Source organism: Diabrotica virgifera, chromosome 3, assembly GCF_917563875.1.
Source record: "Diabrotica virgifera virgifera chromosome 3, PGI_DIABVI_V3a".
Taxonomy (NCBI): domain Eukaryota; kingdom Metazoa; phylum Arthropoda; class Insecta; order Coleoptera; family Chrysomelidae; genus Diabrotica; species Diabrotica virgifera.
The window spans coordinates 217,384,852-217,395,115 of NC_065445.1; positions in this window are offsets into that span (position 1 = coordinate 217,384,852).

Sequence of the window (10,264 nt, forward strand, 5' to 3'; positions counted from 1 at the left end):
TACATATAACTCACTTTTAGTTAACATTGAAAGGTTTTTCTAGTAAGGAGTTTATTTGATTTTTTATTAGTCTCAATTTTGATATTAATAACTTTTTTGTAAAAACTTATAGTTTTTGAGTTATTCTTGAAAAATCGGTTAAAAACATGCATTTTTCTCACGAAAAATTAAAATCTTTTATCTTTAATAACTCAAAAAGTTTTGATTTATTTTAATAACTTTATATAACAAATTTTGCTTATAATTTGTCCCTCTATCGAATTGTGGGATTATTTTTAATAAAATAATTTTCACCCCCAAGGAGGGGTGGCATCCACCCCCAAGGTAAAAGCGCAGGTTGGCAGCATTTCACCTTTGTTCCTTGAGATATCCTCTAACCACTCACCAATTTACATGCAAATCGATTGAGGTTCAACGAAATCGGAGGTAATAGCTCATATCCACCTTCATTGACTAATAAGTGGCACATATAATATTCCAGCTACAAATAGCCCAGTAAATGAACGGGAAATTCGGCGATACCGTGTAATTTTCAGGGGCAACTCCGAATTGCATAAAAATTTGGATTTAGGTTCTAATTACCCTCCACTTCAAAGTTGAAATTGTGCCGCTGGTTGCATTTACTTGGGGGGTGACAGTCACCCCTTCTCGGGGGTGAAAAAAACATACGTTCAAGATAAGACCGGAAATGGATAAATTGACTGTTTTTAAGCAACTTTTGTTCCATAGAGTTATTTACGTAAGTCAATACTTTTCGAGTTATTTGCCATTGAAAATGTTGATTTTTCGACAAATAAACTACGTTTTCAGACGGTTTTTTCGCAAATGACTCAAAAAGTAAATATTTTATCGAAAAAAATATCCTTAGCAAAAGGATAGCTTATAAAAAACCCAAAAAAAATGGTGTATCAGTATAAAGTCTATCAATCAAATAAAAACAAAGTTTTAGCTCATGAAAAATACGTTCTTATTCGTCTAATTCCAAATCGAATATTTCAAGGTGAAATCACCGAAAAATTAAGCACTTTTCGGGAAAAACCCATTTAGACTTTTTTAAACTGTTTATAAAAAGCTTTGTTTTAATTGTTAACAAAAGTTTTAGCATTAAAAATAAGCGAGTTACGCTCAAAATAAAATAGGCCCTCTTTTTTTTGTAAAAATCATGAAAATCTCGCCGTGTTTAGCTCCCCAAATGAAATTATTCGCTACCGCTTTACAAACAATTTACTTACCTATCTATTTTTTATATGATCTGTCAGTCTCACCGGTTTAAAGTGTTTATTTTTGAAAGGGTTATAATTGAGAAAGCTTGAATGGGTCACTAATCACGAGTGTAGGCCAATTTTAAACAGCCATATATTAACCAATTTTTGTCTTACGGAGAAACAAAATGAAACTAGCATATTTATAATAGCAACACCTACATTTTTTACTCTTTAAGATTTTTCTTATCACTAATACTTTTTAAGTTATTTTGAAAAAATAAAATTTTTCAAAAATTTTTAGAAAATTTTTTTACTATAAAACCAAATTTTTTCAAAATTAAGCACTTCAAACCAATCAAACTTACAGATCGTAATAAACAATACACATACAGTTAAAATAGATGGTAAAGCCAAACGATTAATTTCATTTAGGGTGCTAAATAGAGGGAGGTTTTCACAATTTTTTTTACTAAAAAAAGGGGCCAACTGTTTTTTCAGTGTAACTCGTTTATTTTTGATGCTGTAAACTTTTGTAAAAAACAAATAATAAGCTTTTTTTCGGTACTTTAAAAATGTTAATAAGGTTTTCCCGAAAAACGCTTCTTTCTTCGGTGATTCGGCGTTGAAATTTTTTCACACTATTTTTTTCGTTTTTTATAGGCTACACTTTTGATAAAAATATTTTTTTCGATAAAATATTTACTTTTTGAGTTATTTGGGAAAAACGGTCTGAAAACGTAGTTTTTTTTGTGAAAAAATCAACATTTTAAATCGCGAATAACTGGAAAAGTATTGACTTACGTAAAAAACTTTATAGAACAAAAGGTGCTTAAAATAAGTCAATTTATCCATTTCCGGCCTTATTTTAAACACGTGTTTTTCACCCCCCGAGAAGGGGTAAATGTCACCCCCAAAGTAAAAGCAACCAACGGCACAAATTCAACTTTGAAGTGGAGGGTAAGTAGAACCTAAATCCAAATTTTCATGCAATTCGGAGTTGCCCCTGGAAATTACACTCCAAAACGGTCATTTATTGGGCTAAAAAGAGCTGATATGAATATTATGTGACGCGAAAATGTATGTTGGTGAAAAATGTATTTTCGTGTTGATGGAAAATAAAATTCTAGTTTTATTTTGAAAGATTTTTCCATAATATTTGCTAAATTTGAAATAAAACGCGCCACAAAAGAGTAACTTTGATACAGTTTGAATTTTGAAACTATTTTGTGGCGCGTTTACTTCAAATTTAGCAAATATTATGGAAAGAATCTCTCAAAATAATACTAGAATTTTATTTTCCATCAAAATCAACATTTTTGCGCCACGTAATATCCATATTAAATTAGCTCTTTTGTAGCTAAAATATTGAATGCTCCACTCATTTTTACGGCGTATAGCGGTTTTTATTCTTGTATCAGGAGTTTTTCAAAGTTTTTTTATAAATTAAATGTATGAAGTTGAATGTATTGTTTCTCGATTACACGTTAAGCGTTATAAAGCGGTTATAAAGCGCTTTGTCGCATTCTCTCACAAATGATCTAGTAGTTACGACACCAGACCTGTGATCAGATAATCCGAGTTCATATCCCAGGCATGCTAATAATTATGACCGACAAATGAACTCGGATTGCCCGATCAAACTTAACGTCGTAACCACTACAACAACATAAACCATTGCAGCGATAATGGTTAAATGGGTTATACTTTTGGAACTCGATAACTTCTGAAATGCTTAACCGATTATGGTTATTAAATATGAGTTTGAAACGTATTGACAAGTAGTATCTGATGCATCCAAGGTCGAGTATGATAACTGAAGGTATTACAGGAATTATTGAGCTTGAAAAACCGTTTTTCCCATAAGAAATAGATTTGGTCATATTTATGAAGCCTATAACTTAAAAATTCGAATTTTCCGAGATATGAGGTATACACGGTTAGACGCGTCTAGAGTCCTCCTACGGATGCTCAGTTATTGGCGCAATTCGTAGGTTGAAATTTTGAGTACAGTCGAACCCGCTTATTAGAATACCGGTTTAAAAAATATCCCGCTTTAACGAATAGAAATTTGCGGTCCCGAAACGTTTCTACTAGCCATCAATGATCGGTTATTAGAATATCCCGGTTATAGGAATAGTTTTTCTTGGCACGAAGGCTATTCTAATAAGCGGGTTCAACTGTAGTTGTCGAAAACCAAAATTTTCAAAGTTTAATTTTTCAGTTTTTCGGCTGTAATACTGAGCTGTATGTAGTTATGATCTTGACCGCTTAAGTACCATTTGAAAGCTTTACTCAACGCTATTGATTTGGTGTATTTGCGGTTTTCCTGTATCTTTTTGAACTTGAGATATATACGCCCAAAAAATATGTCATTTTGTATCTAACCAGCCCTATAGCTGGCTTATGGGTGGTCAAAAGTCACAAACTACACCGGTTCTGAATCGGCCCTGACCCTCTCTTGAAACACAGAAAAAAATTCAGATCGGTGTAACTTTTCCACACACATACATACCTACATATCTACAAACATTTTCCCCTTTTTAAATAAAAATTGAGTCATACTTCTTAGCTTGGTAACTTTTGAATGGTATAACCGATTTTCAAAATTAGACATGAGTTGGAAAAGTAATGATCAGTACTATCATACTTACATTTTTAAAATTTTTGGGAGCTTTGCCTTTGAGGGCCTTAACGAAAAACAGACTTTAAATGGGAAGGCCGTAATATCCATACCCTTGGACCAAAATGGAGAGTTGACATATGGATGGGCGAGTCTTGTCCTAAACTTTAAGATGGGATTTGGCCCAATTTTCAATTCAGTCAGATTTAGAAAACCGAAAATTTCGTGTGTATGCGTATGTCGCATGTAGGGGTACTGTGCGCCACTGACGAGAACTGCCGTTCTCTGGTAATTATAATTTTTGACCCTATATACATAATGTATGTAGGTACTTAGGTATATTTTAGATACTAATAGATATTAATAAAATATGTTTTTATATGTTCCTGTATGTACAATGTACCTATGTATTTTTACAAAATATATTTAAACGATTTTAAAATTGGTATTTTCTCGCGTTTCAAATGTTAATTTAAAAATATTTAAATTTTCCAATTGCTTGGAAAAAACTGAAAAAAACCTGTTTTTCCCAATTTTTCCCGCTTCTTTCCGATATGTTTAATCTCTATTTGTATCACCCTAATGGACGATTTCGACGCAAAATAGAGAATAGTCTAAGAGCTAGTGAACCCTCCGACTAACGGTTGTCCTGTAAGGCTAGAAATTTGTCTAGTGATAATTCATAGCACACCAAGGCTAAAAACCATGACCTGGCAGGCATCAGTGGTGCACGTGTATCTACCAGGTGAATCGAAAAGTGCATAGTTTAGGGGTAAAATAAACTTTCTCCTGTAAGGTTTAAATTTAAGAATGTGTTTGAGTAAGTCATTTAGAAGAAATGTGTACAATGACAGGCGATTGTGAAGAGCATAAGACCTTGCCAGGCGAGGGGAATAATTAGGGGTTTTTCCTAAAATTATTTTTTTTGCATCGAACAAACTTTTTTTAGGTTTTTTGAATCACTCCAAACAGAAAAGGTCTTTAGTGATTTTTATCTTAAGTTAATAGTTTTTGATATATAAGCGATTGAACATTTTGAAAATTGCGAAATCGGCCATTTTTATCCCTAAATCGGACATTTATCTAAAAATTTCAAAGTTGCCAAGGTAGGTAGATAATCTTTAAACATTGATTGATGAAATCCCAAAGAGTTTTTTGCAATGCAATATCGGAAAACCCTTTGTTTTTTAATTGCTAATCAAGCGGGCGCGACACTGTAGTATAAGTGAGGACGTTTGAGTTTGCATAAATTCATTATCTCGAGAATGGGCAAATTTCAAGAAAAGTCCTCAGACAGGTCGATTTTTATTTTTAAATTAGGACTTTTTGGCATATATATAATACTAGTGACATCATCCATCTGAGCGTGATGACGCAATCGATGATTTTTTTAAATGAGAGTAGGTGTTGTGTGATAGCTCATTTGAAAGGTTATTTAGTTTTCTATTCAGTAATATAAACAATAACATAAATATTTATACAGAGTGTACAAAAAAAAATTTTCTTCTATTTGTCAAATTTAATCAAAGTTAATTTAATAAAAAATTTTTTTTTGTACACCCTGTATAAATGTTTACATTAGTGTGTTAATGTTTACATTAGTGAATAGAGAATTAAATAACCTTTCAAATGAGCTATCACACAACCCCTACTCTCATTTAAAAAAATCATCGATTACGTCATCACGCTCAGATGGATAACGTCACTAGTATTATATATCTCCCAAAAAGTCCTAATTTAAAAATAAAAATCGACCGGTCTGAGGATTTCTCTTGAAATTTGCCCATTCTCGAGATATTGAATTTATGCCAACTCAAACGTCCTCACTTATACTACAGTGTCGCGCCCGCTTGGTTATCAATTAAAAAACAAAGGGGTTTCCGATATTGTATTGCAAAAAACTCTTTGAAATTTCATCAATAAATGTTTAAAGAATATCTACCTACCTTGGCAACTTTGAAATTTTTAGATAAATGTCCGATTTAGGGTTAAAAATGGCCGATTTCGCAATTTTCAAAATTTTCAATAGCTTATATAACAAAAACTATTAACTTAAGAGAAAAATCACTAAAGACCTTTTCTGTTTGGAATGATTCAAAAAACCTAAAAAAAATTTGATCGATGCAAAAAAATAATTTTAGGAAAAACCCCTCATCTTTCCCCTCGCCTGGCAAGGTCTTATGCTCTTCAGAATCGCCTGTCATTGTACACATTTCTTCTAAATGACTTACTCAAATACATACTTAAATTTAAACCTTACAGGAGAAAGTTTATTTTACCCCTAAACTATGCACTTTTCGATTCACCTGGTAGATACACGTGCACGGCTGATGCCTGCCAGGTCATGGTTTTTAGCCTTGGTGTGCTATGAATTATCGCTAGACAAATTTCTAGCCTTACAGGACGACCGTTAGTCGGAGGGTTCACTAGCTCTTAGACTAGAAAGAAGAAAACCAAAATGATATTCTAATAAGACTCTATGGATTAGAAGAAACAATTATAATAAAGGAGAAAATAAATACTAGTAAATTATTCACAAGAAAACAACATATACATAACCAAATGTTCTTTAAAAAACCAGAAAAGAGAAGATTGACCAGGCAACGCTCAAATGGGACATGGGACAACAAAAGATGTATTATAAATACAAAAATACTCGTCACAGTTCGGAAGCATATTAGTTATTAACAAATAAGTTTCAAAAATGGCAGTTTTTTTTTAAATTGCTACAGGTAAAAATAGAGTAATTAAATATATTATTTAGAGTATTCAGGTTTTAGTAGATGGGCGAAGGCTTAAAATGGCAGTTACTGAATTTTGGTCAGATCATTTGTTGCTTTGCAAATTGCAAAATAAGGCTAAAATTTTGAAAATTTATAACTATTTTGAAAATAAACCTAAGACTTTAGTATTGCATGAAAACTTGAGTCAAGTAGTCCTTATAATGCACAAAAAATTTCAAGACAATTCTTTAATTAGTTTAAATTTTATTCAAATTGTTTATTCCACAGAGCTTTTTTTATAATGTTATTGCTCAGAAAATAATATAGACCTGGATCCCAAGTACCAAAAAAAGTTGATTAATAGCTAGCTTAAAATTTGTTAATAGCTTATCGGTGTGTAGTCGGACAAACTTTGATGTATGGGAACACTGGAACAGGGGAAGTTTTAATTGTGGAACAGTTTAAAAATTTGGAACGTCAGATTACGAAAACGTTCCATGTATTTTGTCAAACAGAACATCCAATTGATTTGTTAGCCTTTCATTACACTCTCATGCAAAAAATCAGACTGTTATTACTAACAAACATGATTCTTGTCATTTGATATGTTCCTCTTGTTCCACTTATTAAAATGCTCAGTTGGTGATAAACACCAGTCTTATTTTTGCACGAGAGTTTAATGAAATGGTAACAAATCAATTGGAAGTTCTGTGTGACAAAATACATGGAACGTTTTCGTAATCTGACGTTCCAAATTTTTAAACTGTTCCACAATTAAAACTTCCCCTGTTCCAGTGTTCCCGTACATTAAAGTTTGTCCGACTAGACACCGGTAAGTTATTAACACATTTTCAGCTTGCTATTAATCAACTTTTTTTTGGTACGCGAGATCCAGGTCTAATAAGGATACAGCGATTATGCGGAAACCATATGAAATAAGAAGACTCTTGTTTTGAACGTGTTTAAAAAATCAATAAAAATCATTTCAAAAACATTTTACAAATACAGAGTCATTTTTGGCTTATAAATAATTTGAATAACTTTGTTAATATTGACTGTAGACTAAATCCACTTTGGTGCTGGTATATTTACACGAATTTTGAAAAAAAGTTTTCGCCTAGGTTTTAGGGTCAAATTTAGTTCACAGCTACTTTCATATATAAAATTCTCCTGACACAGTGTTCGTTACCATACTCCTCCGAAACAGCTTGACCAATTTTTATAGAATTTTACACGTATATTCAGTAGGACTGAGAATATGTTGTAATCTATTTTTGGTACCCATAAGAGAAAAGGGGGGTTTACCCCCATAACATTAATACACCTACCATAAAAACAAAAAAAAATTAATATTTTTTATACCTTTAATTAAAAATAACATAACTACCAGACACAGATTGAAAAATCTTTTAGTTGATGGTACAATATTTGTAGTCGGGACAACATCCTGGTTTTATGATATGAACTTTTTGTTTAAATTGCTGCACATAGCAGTTGAATTCACATATATTACGATATGTTTCATTGTCAGAGGCACAAACTGGGGCCCATGTCGATAAACAATTACATTCTTCAAACACAAACTCTTCACAGGATACGGATGACACCAGTAGACCAAGAAGGATCATAAACATGCTAATTTGATTATAATTGAGTTAAAAGTTATTTATTGTGTTGTATATGGAAGTTTCCGTGATGTTGTCGTTTTGATATATTGTATACTGCTCTTATATGAATACATATTTAATTTTTTTACATTACCGTTGCAGTCGCAAACAGTACTACCTACACAAATCGTAAAATAACGATAAGATTGAAAACTTATTGCCTTATTGTAATTTATTTATTTCCCAGGATATACAAAATTTTATAATAACAAGCATTCAATAAAATTAATCTTAATGTAATTTGTCAATGTTAAAGTAGACGGAGTATATCCAAATGCGTTTAAAACAAAGAAAGACTAGACAGGGTTGCATAATATTACCATTATAATGTAACATATATTCTGAATATATGATGAGGAAACTACGAAACGAGCAGGATGGAGAAGTCACTATATGAGGCAGAAAAAGCAATAACCTGCCTATGTCTAAGGCTGTGGTCTCCAATAAACGCAGTACGTCGCGTATACCGTTAAGCGTTACGCCACACGTCGTATACAACGTTTGTCGGTCGCCGGCAACTTCACGTAATCTCTACCAAAGGTTAGGTCATGATCTCCAATAAACGCCGTACGCCGCATACAGCGTCACGCCATACGTCGCGTCTGTATGCTTAATACAATAAATAATACTTCCGCTCTCTTATCGTACGCCGAACGCTGCAACGCTGTACGCGGCTTTACAGTACACTTACAGAAGTAAATAAATAAATATTATTGTGGAAACCTGGCACAAAATTCTGAAACCTGTTTGTTGTTAAGCAGAGCCGGATTTAAGGCAGTGGGGGCCCCTGGGCAGAATTGGTGTGGGGCCCTACCCCCTACCGTTAAAAAAATTGTTGTTGTAACTATGGTATACAACCAACTACAGGGTTTTGCCGACTAGGAATTAAAAAAAAATGTTAATCTACTTTTACAAATATATTTTTAAATAATAGAAAATACAAGAGCTGGAACTTGTTACAGTAAAATATTATATAAAAATAAACATAGTAAAATGTAGATATGGTTAGGTCCGGGTGCTTTTCGAGATTTTTTAGTTAAAAATTCCTTGATTATGTCGGACATGTCTGGTTGCTTTAAGACATTAAGACGTGTTCAATGCTCACTAGATATAGAGAGATGATTCAAACGCTCTTGACCCATCATAGACCGAAGTCGATTTTTAATTAACTTAAATTTTGAGAATGATTTCTCTCCACTGCATTTAGTTAGCAACAGAAATAAACAAACGAAGTCTCAAAACAACGTTTGGAAACGCATCATTCATATTTCTTTCATATTATTATATTCATATTCTTTTATTTTAGCAGTCGGTACATTTGAAGTTCTTTACTTATAGTCCAAGTAATAAAGCTTAAAATAGAACAAAACCTCGCAATTTTTACAGAATGGATCGATTTGCTTGAAAATTTGAGAATAAGTAGTGGATAGTCCAAGGATCATAATCTATATGATGCCAAAAGGCGCTTTTTCCATGGGGGTGGTTGCCACCCCATCTGGGGGGTGGAAATTTTTTATTATATTTTGACCACAAAAGTTGGTAAAAACATTCATTTTAAGTAAAAAACGTTCTATATATTTTTGTGATAAAATTAATATTTTTCGATTTATTCGCTATCGAAAGTGTTAGTTTTATATCGAAAAAATCAATGTTTTTAATAAGTTTTCTGCTAATAACTCCAAAAGTTTTCGTTTTATCAAAACAACTTTACCTAACAAAAATGTACCTTTTGAAAAAATAAACAAAATTGTTTTTCTAAATTTTCTTTTAGACCAATAGCAATCGAGCTATACTTCATTATATGCTAGCTCTTCTTCGTCAAATGCTAAATATTGTAGTTTCAAAGTCGAAGGACGGGAAAACTATGCATTTTTCGAGGATAACTTGTTTAAACTAATTTAAAGTATTTAAAAATATATATCTCCAGAAATAGAAAAAAGTCTCTAACTCAAAAATTAAGTGACTCATAATGAAAAGAATGTCAGTCCCTATTTTTTTAGCAAAAAACTGATCGGAAGCAACCGCTCTAATCACCACCCTAATTAAAAT